Genomic DNA, 16,815 nt, shown 5'->3' with positions numbered 1-16,815 from the left:
CTGCGTGCAGGGAATATAAAACCTCTTGGCTGTCAGTCGAAAAATGGCAACATCAAATTCTCCCCAATGACAAGAGGAGCCCAATCGCAATTGTGGCCAACTACCTTTACCCGCCCAGCAACAGTGGGGTGTCTTGTAAGACCCCACAGCAACACGTGCTCTCCATGTAGGAGAACACGCTATACAGTGGTGCCTCACAAGACGAAATTAATTCGTTCTGCGAGTTTTTTCGTCTCTCGAATTTTTCGTCTTGCGAAGCATGGATTAACGGTTTTAAGAAAAAGGAAACAAACTCGCAAGACGTTTTCGTCTTGCGAAGCAAGCCCATAGGGAAATTCGTCTTGCGAAGCAACTCAAAAAACGAAAAACTCTTTCGTCTTGCGAGTTTTTTTGTCTTACGAGGCATTCGTCTTGCGAGGTACCACTGTATATTTTATTTATTGTTAGTTGGTACTGAAGGCCAACCCGGCCAAAAGCATGTTGGTTACTGGTTCGTTTTGAGCACAATTTGAGCGCCATTGCTTACCTTTTAAAGCCCTATGTGGCTTGGGTACCTGAAGAAACACCTGCCTCCTGAAGGAACATGTCCTTCCACATCAGCCTCTCCACACCTCAGATCATCGTTTCCCAACCTTGAGTCCCAGCTGTTGTTGGACTGTAACTCCTATCAGCCCAAACCAGTATGGTCAGGGATGATGGGAATTGTGCTCAGACAACATCTGGGCATCCAGGGTTGGGGAAGATTGCACCAGATCATCATCTGACGTTGTCCTCCAGGCGCCACTACCATTAGAAGGGAGGTGGGTGGCAGTTGGAGAAAGCGTTACCAATGGTGACACCCTGTTCATGAAATTCTATCCCCGGGGATGCTCACCTTGTGCCTGCTATGTTCCTTTTTTTGGCAGCAGGTGAAAACATTTCTTTTTTCTCAGCTGAATTGTTACACCACAAACGATTTTATTACCACAAGGTTTTTATTCACTCTTTTATGCTTTTTAAATTTGTAACTATCTTGTGATACATATATTGTGTAAGGCACCCTGAGAATATTTACATTCAGTGAGTGTGTGTGTGTGTGTAAGTGTGTGTAATTGTTCCCTGTGGCACTGCTGTTGCTCATGCCCTTTTGGTGAATCTTTTCTTAGTTGTTTCTTCTTGAATGCTCTCTGTTTGAAGGCTTTGATAAATAATAATGAGCAGAAGCGCAGGGATTTCCATGAACTGCGGTCTGTACTTTCTGACTCCCAGGACTGTCAGACTGTGATTTGTGACATCATAGCTGTGGGGCGTTCCTTATTTGATAACCTCCTTATTTGTGGCTGCAAAACCCAGGTAATTGATAAGCACTTTGCCAACTGCAGTGCACTGAATGGCCATGCATAATGCAGCTGTTTTGTCTTCCATCAAAGTCCTGCTGTTGGCAAAGAAAATCCTACAAGGTAAACAGCCCAACTTGCACCAAGGCAAGCTCTGGTTGCATGTGTTTGATTATGGACCAGGTGGAACTCAAGTTTCTGTCATATGTACAGTGGTACCTTGGTTCTCAAACCTAATCCGTTCCAGAAGTCCGTTCCAAAACCAAAGCATTCCAAAACCAAGGTGTGCTTTCCCATGTAAAGTAATGCAAAATGGATTAATCCGTTCCAGACTTTTAAAAGCAACCCCTAAAACAGCAATTTAACATGAATTTTACTATCTCACGAAACCATTGATCCATAAAATTAAAGCAATAATCAATGTACTGTACTATAAAATAAATAAGACAGTATTGTAGGTGATAAGAATTAAAATTAATTTTTTTCCTTACCTGCACTGATGATAGTCATTGTTTGGATGGAGGGCTTTTATCCATTTCCGCAGTCACACAGTTAGTCAGTCAGTAGCTGAACTGGGTTCCACACTGTCACAAAAACAAATTAACCGAAAAAGCCTCAAAAATAAAAACGCAGAATAAATAGCAAAAACAAAAGAGCCAAACTTAATCCATTCTGGAAGTCTGTCTGATTTCCAAAATGTTCGAAAACCAAGACACAGCTTCTGATTAGTGCAGGCACCCCAGAAATAATAGCCGACAGCCGCATTGGACGATTGGCTTTCGAAAACTGGAACACTTCCGGGTTTTTGGCGTTTGAGAACCAAGGCGTTTGAGTACCAAGGTACCACTGTATATAGTAGAATGGTAATGTGAATTATATAGGTGAGTGAGAATGACTTCGTTTGCACATAAAGCTAAACCAGTTCATAAAGGTAAAGGGACCCCTAACCATTAGGTCCAGTCGTGGCCGACTCTGGGGTTGCGGCGCTCATCTCGCTTTATTGGCCGAGGGAGCCGGCATACAGCTTCCGGGTCATGTGGCCAGCATGACTAAGCTGCTTCTGGCAAACCAGAAACGCACGAAAACGCCGTTTACCTTCCCGCCAAAAAGACCTATTTATCTACTTGCACTTTGATGTGCTTTCGAGCTGCTAGGTTGGCAGGAGCAGGGACTGAGCAACAGGAGCTCACCCCGTCGCGGGGATTCAAACCGCTGACCTTCTGATCAGCAAGTCCTAGGCTCTGTGGTTTAACCCGCAGCGCCACCTGCATCCCTCATGCCAGTTCATGGCATAGCGCAAATGAGGAAACATGCAGGCTCTCTTGGAGAAGAGATAATGATCACTTTGCCCTTAAGTCATTCTGCTGCTGAGCTGGGCTCAGCCATCACAAACCACAAGCTGCAACCAAAAGGTTTTTACAGCTCATGATTTGACTGGGAGAGCTAGCCTAGGTTTGGACAGCAGCCCAAGCCAAACCATGGGTTAGGTCAACACAGCAGCAGAAGAGCGAAGCAGCCATGGCCTCCTTCCTGGTAGGCCACATATTTGCAGTTTACGTGTGACCTGAGCGTTTTTGCTGTGCCGTTTTGTTTCTCAATTTCTCAAGCAAAACTGGACTGTGCACCTTGAAACTTGAAGCTCTAGTAACCAGATCTGCAGGACCTTCTGAGTTTGTGTTTGTGAGTGCGAAAGAATAGGCTCAGTACCTCTCCCTCCTAGCAGAACCTGGGATCAAGGCTATCAACACCCTTCTATGATGCCTCTGTGATCAGTTCTCCGTTTTCTTTTCCCCTCCCTGTCTTGCCATATCACTTTATGCATGAAACACACACTTGTAAGCATGACTCTTAATAGTTATGGCAGCAGAGTCCTGGGATATGAAAATTCTTTTTATCTACTTTTCATATGTGCCTCTTTTTTATCATCAGCTTGTCATAAATGGCTCTCCACACTGTATTTCATTTTGATTGAGTGGGGAAAAGCTCATATTAAGCTTTGCAGGAGTTAAAATCCATGTAACACCAATGAGGCTGTTGTGCAAGTAGGCTGTTGTCCATTAATCCCCACACAGTCATGCTCTTGCACAACTTGATATGAAATTTGAAGTGCATGTATTGAAAGATCTGCACCTGGGTTTGTGAACAGAGGAGAGAGGCAAATTATATGATACACAAATGCAGTAGATTTCTGATACCCAGTTATTAGCATAAAGGTCAAAGTGACCTATACTTCATGCCAACCCAAAGCTTTGTGTGAAGGAACAAACAGTGCTGTCTAAAAAGTGTTGTGATTTTTTACGTTACTCCTTAATTTAACTGATGCATTTAAAACATGACCCAAAAAGTATTTATAAGACATGGCAGTACAGGTTTGTTTCACAATTTGCTCTCTGCGATTCTGTTCTGCTCTGGGCCTGCTGCTAAAAAATAATGGTGTTGAATTGCGTAACGAATCCCCACAGTTTATACAGATTTCCTTTCCACTCCCTACACACACACACACACACACACACACAGCCAATTGCTGTTGTAAATCATTCCTTTCTTTTTGCAGATCAAATTAGCTAAGTCAAATTACCGTATTTTTTGCTCTATAAGATTCACTTTTTCCCTCCTAAAAAGTAAGGGGAAATGTGTGTGCATCTTATGGACCAAATGCAGGCTGCGCAGCTATCCCAGAAACCAGAACAGCAAGAGGGATTGCTGCTTTCACTGCGCAGCAATCTCTCTTGCTGTTCTGGCTTCTGAGATTCAGAATATTTTTTTTCTTGTTCTTCTCCTCCAAAAACTAGGTGCGTCTTGTGGTCTGGTGTGTCTTATAGAGCGAAAAATACGGTAGCTCCAGTCCTAGGCTCCTTTGGACTGTAAGCTGCTTGGAGGCAGGGACCTTGCTCTAGTGACACAGGCCTAAAATTTCCCAGAACTTTATTTCTTCAGGGAAATCGTCTGCTTCTATAAGTTCATTTGTAACAACCAATGGATGCCAATTGTAAATAAATATTAGACAAGTTTGACCATTTCACTGTTGTTTTTTTAAACTTCGTTCACTAAACACAAATGCAGTAAACATGCTAAATCGTATCACTTTTCTGATGCAGACTGAAACAAACAAACAAACAAACAAACAAACAAACAAACAAACGTGAATTACCTTCAATTTGCACAGGAAGGCTTTTTGGCAAATTTTGCAATTCAAAAATTTCCAGCAAACTCACATCACTGTTTAACTCTTGTGTTACTCTGCGGTGTTTAAAACGCTGCAGAGCAAATGTATGGCTGAATGCCCCAATCTAGGTGCAATTCTGATCGGCAAGCCCAAGGTGCTCAGTGGTTTAGACCACAGCGCCACCCGTGTCCCTTAAACATTCTTTAGGCAACCCTAATGTAGTTACACCGAGAGTCCCATTGGAAACCAATGGAACAAGTTAAGCTGTGATTGAATATACATGCTCTTATTTTCAGTAGGACTTATTCACCACCATTTTTGGCTAGACTGGGGCCCATAACAATAATCTAAAAAATGAAACAAAGTTAGCACACTCAGGATCACTACTTCACCCTGGTTGTGGCCATGACAGCACCATTTGACAAAAGAAGGCACACTCATTTATGTATGCGCAAGAAGGGAAGTTCTTAACTGTTGTGTTGCCTGCTAGTTGCCATCCTGTCCTAGGACCTTACTAAGAAAAAAGACGAACATTGGACATGTAGTCAAAGCTATGGCAGTAAGGATTTCTGCACCACATAACAATTTTGCATGACTCTGAATCTGACACTTCCCATAACCAACCCACAATGTTTGCCTTGCACGTTGTCTCAGATCTGTTTGCGGTACCACAGATGGAGAATTTGTGCCGGCGTGTCAAGTCTTCTTAATTATTTGTTCAGTGGCCATTGGACTGATTTGGAACACAGGTAAAATGCATTAAAATGATTTGGTCACTCAGACATAACTCATTCCTGTTTTTGATCTGGGCTCTCTTTCAAAGCACAGGCTATTAAGTCAACCCCCCAAAATCAAAGTTTTTTGCTTCTGAGCGCTTATATGTTGAGTTGGCTGAATGTGGCTGAATTAATGTTTCCAGAAGGATTTGGCCTCAAGGGAATTGTTCATTCTTACTTCATTGGTAGCATTAAATTTGATTGTTATATAATGTGGATTCATTCTTTGGAGTTATTAGAAAGACAACAGGTTTGCAGCCTTCCCAGAACATTCCCCTGTATTCTATTTAGTAGTATTCTTTTCCCTGCTGTTGTTTGTTTTTATAAGGAGGGCAAAGTCACCAAAGCCTTCCTTTTAGTTTTCTTCCTGTTCTTTGCTTTTGCCTTCAGAAAAAGATACAGAGCTTTTCTGTGTGGAAGGGAGGATGAAAAACAAACAAGGAGGCAGATCTTCAAAACTACCTTTGTTTTCTTTTCGTGATTGCCATGATGCCACGCACACTTTTTAATATAGAGAAGAATGTTCTTGCTAAGTAGTCCTATTCCATCATGGAAGGTTGGCACAAGAAAAGAATGCAAAACATCCTTGTCTGTCTGTCTGTTGCCTTTATGTAAGGTGGACACGAGGGCAATCTCTCCATCTGATGATGTTCTTGGGCCGCATACCGGTGGGTTCGACTTGTGCTGATCGTGGGTGAGGCCTGTCAAGGAAGGCATGTACGGAAAGAATAAGGTTCATTTGAGCACATTGATTTTAATGACTGTCACATACCATTGAGTACGTTTTTATGGAATGTGGCGGGCGGCGGCAAAAAGAGAAGACGTATGGGGGTGAAATCCTGCCTGCCCAGAGACTCTGTCTGAATCTGCCCTACTTTTCTGCCAACGGAAAAAACACGCCTCCATTTGTCCCCAGACCAGGGGCAGCATGTGTCACTGTTTCATCCACACCAAAACCTTCCACACCTGGGTTGTGAGGCAGGTTCCAGCTGTCAGTTTGCATTTCTTAGTGCAGAAAGTATTGATCTGATGTGTAGAGATCTTTCCTATTCTAATTATTTCAAGAGGGTTTGGGAGGCTTCTCCGTGTGAAAGAAACAAGCAAGAAGGTTTATGATGTTTGGGTTATTCTTTCAGAGAAGCTGAGTACAGTTGGCTTAAACTGGTCCTGTTATCTCCTCTTCAAGGTCATGCTGACTATAATAGTAAGGCCATAAGGAGCCTGGGCTTCACTTTCTCTTTCTATCTCTTTTCCTTCTGGTGTTCTGTACATAGTGTGCCGAGAGTTAAGGTTTAGACTTCTTATAAGTTATTGTAAGTTTAAGTTAAGTCTGCCGCAACTGGATTTCTTATGGACAGTGTCAATCCTGAATGTGTTGGATTTGTGACCATTATGCTCATTTGCCTTCGGTAGCAGTGAAGCTCAGCTGGATGAAATGCCATTGCCTCTGGTCTATTGTTTGGGAATCCTGCAACATGTTTAAGTTTTTACTCTGCTAACTATATGCTGGAATCTGCTCTGGAGACATATATATATCAGTTTCCAATAAAAATCTTCCAATTATTAACAAATCAAATACAATACAATACAATACAATATCACCAATTATATATTCCAGATTCAAATAATTTCGGGGGGCTCCCCATGTCCTGGTTTCTAGAGGCAATATCTTTTGTTTATATTCTGCTTTCTTGCCTCTTGGTTCCAATTTCCTAATTCTAATTGTCCATCTTCATCTTATCAGTCTGTCGCTCTCCGTTATGTGACTCAAAATCTTGTTTTAACAGATCTTTAGATCTAATTAGCATGCAGGGGGGGCTTTTATTCCATATTGTCCTTGTTGGTTTATTTTGAAAAGTGGATCGATATTGAGTAGAACTTCTCCATTGGAGGCAGCGGGGCAGGCATGACACCGCCTCTTGGTCTTCTGCCGCCCAAGGTGGATGCCTCAGTCTGCCTCATGGTCAGGCCAGGCCTGCTGCAAGGTTTTCAACAGAATTGCCTTTCACTTACCTCGGAAAAGTTGTGGTGTTCATTAGTATTCTCTTGCTGTGGTTTGCCCATATGGTTGGACTGCATTGACCTGCCATGATAGAACAGCAGTTGAGCAAGTCGCTATGAAAGCCTCTCAGGCAGGAGATGGAGAACCACTTGACGGCCGTTTTAGGTCCCAGGTGCGAGAAAAAAAGAAATAGTAGCCTCACCACACAGTAAAACCCTGTGGTTATTTTCACAGTTAAACCTATTGTAAAAATACAAAAAATAAAAAATGGAAACGGGAGTGTTAAGTTAATAGGTTTAAGTGTCAAGGAGCATATTACTCACAGTAGACCGAAATGCAGGCTTTGTGGTTTAGCATTTCATCCTCTGGCAGAAGTTTCTTTTCGCAGATGTTCTCACTTTACTTTCATGGTGAAGAACAGCGTGCGCAGGACAGTTCTGTGGCTACCATTTTTAGAAGGGTACTTGCAGTAGTAGCCAACACATACGTACATATTTATAGTTAGTGAGGTTTGGGGCTGCAAGCCTTACGAGGTCATTTTAAGTGTATGCCGGTTTTATTGTTGCATCCTCTGTGAACCTTAAAATAAGTTTGCCTCAACAAAACCCTGTCGTTTCTGACCTAATAGACCCTGCAGTGGCCTCTGTTGTAAGGATGTGGTTGTCTAACTATAACTGTTGGAAGATTCCTGTCCAACTTACTCTGCCGTTGCCCCCTTTGGGAATTAAGTTTCTGGAACCATCCCATGGCTCATGAGCTATGGAATCTCCGGCGCACAGCAAAATGCCTGATATTGGAAGATTCTTTCCACCTTCAACAATTAAGTACGTTGCAAACTTGCACTCTCTGTCCTTCGTCAAGTTAGGAGAACTACACTGGGAATGTGGAAAGGGGGCTATGTAACTTTTTGATCTGCCTTCACTAAAAGTGAATGAATGTGACACAGATACTGGTTCCCCTAGGAAACCACCACAAAATTATTGCAAAACAATAAATAAAGTTTGCCAATTTCCCCCTCAAATTTGCATATTCTACAGTATGTGTTCACTATTAGCCTTCCAGTGTTGGGGGTTAGGGGATGTTCTTTCCCCACAGCCTAATTTCCCCCAGAGCTTTTATTTTGGCAGGGTTTTGAAATTAACAAGCACTTAGATTTAGCGGTTGGATATTTGCCTGGGTCTCCTAGTAAGGAGGCATAAACAGGAAGCAGAAAGAGAGAGGTTTATAAATGCTTTAATTGCATCTTGGAGTATCTTTTGCTTTTATATATTTGGACGCTTTGAACATTGCACTGCAAAGTTGTAATAATTCCAGCTTTTATAATGAATCTAGAGCGTTGTTGTAATTCATATAACAGAGCCTCAAGAAAACTTACGTTTCCTTTGAAGATCACTATTATGCTATTCTATTTAAGTTGTTCCAGGCTTCCAGTCATTCATATTCAAATGGATTTTCCCCACTCCCTGTTGGTGTGATGCAGTTGCCAAAATAATTAGTGGTTTGTTTTTCTTCACTGATAATAAGCTGTGTCAAAACAAAAAAAATTCCTTCCAGTAGCACCTTAAAGACCAACTAAGTCAGTTCTTGGTATGAGCTTTCGTGTGCATGCACACTTCTTCAGATACACTGAAACAGAAGTTTCCAGACCCTTCTATATAGTGAGAAGGTGGGGAGGGGTATTACTCAGAAGGGTGGTGGGAATGGGTGATTGGCAGATAGCTGTGATGAGCCTGTTGACGACTCTTAACGACTGCAATAGGTCTTACAGGAAGAAGCAAGGGGTGAAAAGGTGAAAAATGGCTTTGTCATGTATAATGAGATAAGAATCCAAGGTCTTTGTTCAGGCCAGGTTTCTCCATGGTTTTAAGTTTGGTGATAAGTTGTAATTCAGCAGCTTCTCTTTCCAGTCTATTTCTGAAATTCCTTTGTAGTAAAACAGCTACTTTGAGATCTTGTATAGAATGTCCTGGGAGATTGAAGTGTTCTCCTACTGGTTTCTCTGTCTTGTGATTCCTGATGTCCGATTTATGTCCGTTTATTCTTTGGCATAAGGTCTGGCCTGTTTGTCCAATATAGAGAGCTGAAGGACACTGTTGGCATTTGATGGCATACACAATGTTAGACGATGAGCAATTAAATAGTCCCGAGATGGTATGTGTGATGTTGTTGGGGCCAGTAATGGTGTTGTCTGGGTGTATGTGGCAGCAAAGTTGGCATCTGGGTTTATTGCAGGCTCTGGTGCCAGTGTCCGTGTTAGGTCTGGTTGTAGTATTATTGTGGCAGACCAATGCGGCTACCTATCTGTAATAAGCTGTGTGATTGATCACATGACCTCCATATCTACAGTAGCCTTTGCCAACCTGGTGTATCCTCCAGGTTTTTTTTTACTACAACTCCCATCAGCCCCTGCTAGTAGAATGAATATCCACACAAACTGTCACCTGATTAAAATGGTGCTTACCCAGGATTTTGCTAGTATCTAAATGGCTGATTAATGACAGCTGGTTGTATGTGCTATTACGAGTTGGTTTTATACATGAAACGTCTATAATTTTGCACACACATGCAACTTTCAGTCACAGCTGTATTTTTAAAATATGCTTTACATATAAATGGATTAAGGCTGATGGGGATTGCCGTCCAAAATATCTGAAAGTTGATCTACAGCAGAGTAACGGAGAACTGCTAGGTGCATCTAAAAGGACAAAGAACAACAACCCTTATGTGGTGAAAAATCTCAGCGTTTTTGTTTATACTTCTTAAAGCAAATTAAATCTTTATAAGTTATGAAGAGATTTAAAGTTTGGGGTAAGTATGCACGAGAATTTCCCATACACCTGGTTTGTGCGCCTGTATATAGGACCAATGCGCTGTTGACTCCCAGCTCTTTCTCTCCTTCTCTCCAGTAAAAAATGTTCAGTATCCAGATCTGCGTTGTTGACAGCAGACTGGATGTCGGTACAGTCGCATTGTCAGCGAGTAACTGTGTTCTGTTGAGAACAACACCAGGCAATGGCTTTCCCCCACAGTACTGAGCAGGGAGATTCCACGATAGTTGTTACAATCATGGCAATCACCTTTCTTCTTATACAGAGGGTCACAGTGCTGGAGTCGTGCATGTCTTGTGGCACAGATGATTTCCCCCATCACTGAAAGACACAGCCATGGAGGTGTGTCCTAAGGGAGGAAATGAGGTTGGTTTCAGCACTTCGGTTGGGATTCCATCCTGTCCTGAGGCTTTTCCACCTGCCTAGAAGTTCATAGCATCCTTCAGTTTTTCAAGGGGAGGAGGGATATCTAACTCTTACAAGACAGGCAGAGTCTGGATGATGTCTATTGCAGTCTCTGAGACCATGGTTTCTTTATGCAAGTATAGTTCTTGTTGGTGCTCTGCTCTTTGCTTCATCTGCTTGCTGCAGATGGGGACGCGGGTGGCGCTTTGTCTAAACCACTGAGCCTCTTGGGCAGGGGTCCCCAAACTAAGATCCACAGGCCTGATAAGGCCCGAGGGACTCGTTTATCTGGCCCGCTGCGACCCGTGCCGCCCGCTCTTATCTGTGGTGCGCTGTGCTGTACTGCGCTGCGTTGCATGGTTGCCACTTCTGGGTCGGAGGAGCACCGGAAATAGCTTGAGCGCATGCACAAGCGTTATTTCTGGTGCACCTCCGGATCAGGGGAGGCCCGTGCACATGCGCACAAGCTATTTCCAATGCTCCTCGGACCCGGAAGTGTGCCGGAAATAGCATGTGCACACATGGGGACGCGCTCCTCCGGCCCACAATCGGCACTGGAGACACCGGCCCGAGGTACGGTAGGTTTGCTGAAGGTAATAAGAATCCCCACTGAAAGCTCCTAAATATCAGTTAAACATCAATTAACTTACTTTGACAGATCTGTGTGTACTATTAACACACACAAAGGGGGGGGGAGGATGGAAGTGAAATTGAAAAAAATGATATAATACAGTACCTGTCACCATTTGGATTTTATTTTCTATTTTCCTTCCCAGGAATTAACTCTGTAAAGTATCTGTTTTCTTTATGGCATAGTAAATGAGGTCCAGCAAGGTAGCCCAGAAATCTTCAGTATTGTTAAAGAAAACCAAAAATTATTATTATTTAATAACTTTTATTAGTCACTTTTGTGCCACAGCAACTCAAAGCAAGTTACAATATTAAAAACAAACACGGACGTCCATTAAAACCAGCATTATAGAAACAACCTAAAATATAATTCTTTTTTGTTGTTGTTGAAAAACTAGGTTAAAACACCAACACACAAAAATTGTAGGTTATGAAAAGGGAAACAATCCCCCTGTCTCTCTCCCAAAAGAGGTAGTAACAACAACAACAACAACAACAACAACATATTTATACCCTGCAACATCTGGTAATCATTGTAGAGCAACCTAAGAAGTTTCTGTGCCAATACTAGGCCTAAAAACCGATTGAATTTGATCTAGAAAATTAATGCAAGACAGCCTAATATGACAACATCTGGAGGGCCTCAGGTTCCCCACCTAGCTATGCAGAACCTGGAAATATGAGTGATACACAAATATAATGCAGCCTGTATTGGCTCTGGCAGGGTCCCAGTCTACATGCAGATCATCAGGAGGCACGATGGGTTCAATTCACAATGTGCAGGGATGTGAACCGCCCTGAGACTTATGGGTATAGGGCAGTGATGGCCAAACTTGGCCCTCCAGCTGTTTTGGTACTACAATTCCCATCACCCCTGACCACTGGGTCCTGTTAGCTAAGCATGATGGGAGTTGTAGTCCCAAAATAGCTGGAGGGCCAAGTTTGGCCATCACTGATACGGGGTTATATACAAATTTAATGAATAAATAATAAATATTCTGCACAGGTGAAGAACCCCCTACCCTCAATGAAGCCCCACACGGGTACAACTGGACAATCTTTTTTAATTCAGGGTTTTTTGGTATTCAAGTTCTGAGATTAGAAACGTATTTATAATTTTTACGGCTCCAAAATGGCAGTATTTGTATGCAGCCGACCACTAATTTGTCATTGGTACCACACACAAACCATTCCTGGTATAAAAGCTGAAGCATGACACAGCCGAGCGGGTAGGCTGTACCGTACATTCAAAGTTAGTAGCCTCATAAATTTGACAAGTCTACCATTGTGACAAGATATAGCTGCCAAATGTTTAGTACTTATATGAAATGAGAGGCGGGCAAGAAAGCAGTATGATGAAATCTTGCGCCCAATAAAAGCAATAGCAATTCCTCTACCAACTCAAACTAATTCCAGTTGGAAGTTTATTTCAAGTGGAAGAAATTCCAGGCAAAGTGGAATCGTCAGCCGCCACTGTGGTGATCTAATGTGGCAAAAGCCATATTAAGTGCAGGATGCTTTTTCTGCCAAGCTGCTTTTAGGGAAAGCAAATGCTTAATTTACACTTTAACATCCCATCCTCCCCTCCCCCAGCCTTGGTGGCTTTTAAACAGATTTAAAAGGGGGTGAGTGGAATCAAAGCACTTTTGCAGCTATTACACAGGTATCTCAGCTTTTGAAATAATCACACCGTTAAGTATTTCAAGGCTTTCTGGACAGTCAACAATAGTATCGGGTTGCATTAATTCATGACAGGGCTGGTTATAAATGGCATGAAACAGCTGTTGCCCAGAGGATTTAACTCTGTAGTGTTATAGAGAACTCAAAGAACAAAGAAGACGAAAAAGAAGCAGGAGAAGGAATGCAGGAAAGCTTTTCAGAAGGGAAATGTCTTGCTAAGAAACTTTGCCCTGGTTACTCTTTTGGGTCCCATCAAATGCAACCAGTAATTTAGAAACCAAGAGAAGGTGCTTCCCTCTCTAAGACTGCAATCTTATACCCGCTTTGCTGTGAACACGATAAAACTTACTCCAAGTAGACATGCATATCGCACTATGAACAAATTTTGAAGTGTCTATGTGCACGCGAGCACACACACAACACACACATACACCACACACACACCACACACAGGTGCTAGCATTATCTGGAAATGTTAAATGTTATGCTGCCTCTGTTGCTGTTTGACGATATAATCAGCAGTTTATACCTCCAACATCTGATTTGCAAGACAAAGCTCTACTTACAATGGAAGTTTACAGTCTGTAGATTACTGAATGATTACTCTTGCTTCTGAGACTCTTGCTGAGCAATGCCTCTGAAGTTATAGCTCAAAAGACAATTCTAAAGAAAGTATGACAAGCAAAGAACTCAAATTGGTTTCACCAAAATGCAAGATCTTTTTGCATTCTGCAATATATTTGGTGTTCAGTCAAACTTTTACAAACACTCGTTCACTCTTGCCACAAAACTACTCTCTCTCTATATATAGGCACAGGTGTTTAAACACGGTTAGCCACATCAAATGTACTTTCGCAAGAAATTTCAGTCACATCTTCCTCCAAGCCTACAACCCCACAAAGCAACATAATCTAGTCTTGTATCAAGGTGTTCCTGACCAGCAGCTGAGCTGCCTTAAAAAAAAAATAGTTTGGCAACCTTGAAAACTGCACACAATTCAAATTCCACGTTTCAAGCAATCTACAACTAAGTGAAAAACATTTGCAGAAGAACTAAATGAGAGACTCCCACAGCCCTAGATAGGCTTTGTATTTTCATCTCAAATCCTCCCACCTGAACACAGTATTGCATATTTATTGCAGCTGATTTTACAAGACCTTTTCTTAAAACAAAAAACAACCTACATAGATGATTTGAGTCTACGCACCCTGGGCTAAGCTAACCACAGTAATAGTTTATGACATGATAAATGGCAAACAGCAGCACCCACTAACATCTATGCTATTTTTGTATATTCTGTAGTTCTTATAGGGCTGGGTACTCTTGCAAGAAACAAGTTGTACACTAGACCAGTAAAGAGTGCTTCATTGATATGTAGAAGCCCAGCAAGGCTATTTCCATCTAGACTATCTCAGATGGTTACTAAAAAGTCATTTGTGGGATTACTATATGTTAACTTTAATGTGCCTATGGCAGCAATCGTTCCCCCAATGCCAAGCCTATGAATTGAGAACGCTGCCCTCAGTTCAAATGAGTGCAAGAGAGGATAGAACTCTATTATTACATGCAGAGCTGGCCTTCCAGCACTTAATATCAGCCATTGGCTTCCTGCCTGCTCAGAAATCAAAACTGTAGAAATAAATTGCTATTCACAGCGTGCCAGTAACTCTGACACAGTTACACATATAAGCACACTGGGAAATGAATCTCAGGCCGTCCAAGACGACATGTTGCAAATAAACTCCAAATAAAACCCTTCATTTATCCCTTTTTAAGCCACGTCGGCCTGGAGGGAGAGGTGTGTGCTTGGGAATAGTCAACCGCTCTGAGGTAGTGATGGATGAACCACTCGTTCTTTGTGATTTGCATGAATGATTGTTCAGAAGTCCGCAAGCCTCGTTTCTACATTTCTCTACAGGCTCTTTTCGCAGAAGTCCATACTAAAGTAGTGGCGTCCAGCAGATTGCCAGATGAAAGTGCCAATAGTTACTGGCTAAAGCTATGTCAGGGCATTCAACTCGCTGCTGACAACAGCAACACTTGAAAAATGCACCAAGGCATGAAGACAGGCCAACTGTCAAGAAAACAGCATTGGTGAAAACATTGCTGGAGAGCTCATCTCAGACTTCAGCAAGCAGATGAAGGGTAGGTAAAGGTAAAGGATCCCTGGGTGGTTATGTCCAGTCAAATGTGACTGTGGGGTTGAGGCACTCAACTCGTTTTCAGGCCAAGGGAGCTGGCATTTGTTCACAGAAAGGACAAGGGAGCCAGTGTGGTGTAGTGGTTAAGAGCGGTGGACTTGTAATCTAGGGAACCGGGTTCGTGTCTCCGCTCCTCCCCATGCAGCTGCTGGGTGACCTTGGGCTAGTCACACTTCTTTGAAGTCTCTCAGCCCCACTCACCTCACAGAGTGTTTGTTGTGGGGGAGGAAGGGAAAGCAGATTGTTAGCCGCTTTGAGACTCCTTCGGGTAGTGATAAAGCGGGATATCAAATCCAAACTCTTCTTCTTCTGGCTGATGTGGCTGGCATGATTAAACCGCTTCTGGAGCAACAGAACACCATGATGGAAGCCAGGGCGCACGGAAACGCCGTTTACCTTTCCGCCAGAGCGGTACCTATTTATCTACTTGCACTTTGACGTGCTTTCGAACTGCTAGGTTGGCAGGAGCTGGGACGGAGCAAGGGGAGCTCACGACCTTCTGATCTGCAAGCCCTAGGCTCTGTGGTTTAACCCACAGCGCCACCCACGTTCCTTACATCACTTTTACCCCACCCCAAATTCAGCTGCTAGTGATCTTTGCCCGGTAGAAAGAAACTTAGATCCAGATTCTTCCAACAACTTGACCCTTAGCACAGTGAATCTTGCAGCTTAATTTGCTGTTAAGTTTACTGATTTACAGAGTGGATTCTAGCCAGCTTCTTATTCTGTTCATTTTCCCCCCTGGTGGCTCTACTGTTCTACATTTCCCCTTTCCCCCGTTTTTTGTTTGCATATCTTTAAAAGTGTTCATTGGCTCATAGATAGCGCTGTGAAATGTATGACTCAAAACCCCCTTTTTATTATTTCAAGAATCATAATAATCCTTTACTTTTCTCTTTAAAAATAAGCAAATCTTTGTGTTAGAAATGTTTTTGTTGCTGTGGTAGCGATACAATAATGAACCTCAACTGGGCTCTGAGATGTTAATTTTATGGGACAAGCACTTTATGGATTCTTCTGCTTTATATACCCCCCCCCCCCCATCCAATTAGTCCATAGTGCAGAAAAGGATCTGCCATTGACATTGTCAACTGACTTGTCTTTTCTTTTCCGAAATCTTTTTACTTGATTTTCACAATTTTACTACAGATAACAAATTATTTGCATAGATCATAAAGGTTGCATGCATTTTACATAGCTAATGCTTATCAGTTTACATTAAAACAACCGAACAATAATATAATACTGGTTAGAGAAGATGACATTTTTTTCTGAACCTCTTTGAGGTTTCTTCTATAATGAAGTGGTACTGATATATAGCTTTTATGAAATAAATAGACAAACAGCAGTAGACTCTACCATAGTTTCAAAGTAGAATGGCCTGGTTAGTTGAATTTTCTGATAAACTGGGTATCTTTCTTCACTGCAGAAAACTTCTTATGTTCTTGTATTTTCGGTTTATCATGGAATGGCTTTTTGTGCAGTTGGGTTGAAAAATTTGGGCACAAGACAATCTATTGCCACTGTACAAAGTCATCCGATTTGGAAGGGAGGAAAATGGGGATGGGATTGGGGAACCCCTTACTCTTTCAGAATGATCAGTAAACTAGTGTCATTGGCATTATATGGATGCTAATTTCTAACCTTTTTTCTCTAGCAATGAAAAACTTGTTTCTTTTCATGTTGAAGTCGCATATTATTTCTAATACGAATAGAATTTATTTTACTTCTAATACAATTGCATATTATAACTAATAGAACCCACCTTCCTTGATGTTTTCTATTACAACTTTTAGTTGTGGTTTTTTTTT

General features: G+C 42.1%; 1 protein-coding gene across 7 annotated transcripts in view; it reads left to right on the top strand.

The window, feature by feature from the left end:
* LOC310826732 (semaphorin-4D-like) overlaps positions 1–16,815 on the top strand; it is a 121,582-nt gene that overhangs the window by 64,677 nt on the left and 40,090 nt on the right. Inside the window, exon 2 of one of the 7 annotated variants that reach the window (XM_083701968.1) lies at positions 7,457–7,539. The exons of the other annotated variants lie outside the window; for them this stretch is intronic. The gene's annotated coding sequence lies outside the window, so the exon portion shown is untranslated. The remainder of the gene's footprint in view (positions 1–7,456; positions 7,540–16,815) is intronic. 7 annotated transcript variants of the gene reach the window in all.

Source organism: Podarcis gaigeae, assembly GCF_964106915.1.
Source record: "Podarcis gaigeae genome assembly, chromosome: 11".
In the NCBI taxonomy this organism is placed as follows: Eukaryota; Metazoa; Chordata; class Lepidosauria; order Squamata; family Lacertidae; genus Podarcis; species Podarcis gaigeae.
The sequence above is the reverse complement of the archived record's forward strand: the minus strand, read 5'-3'. Positions and strand labels throughout refer to the sequence as shown.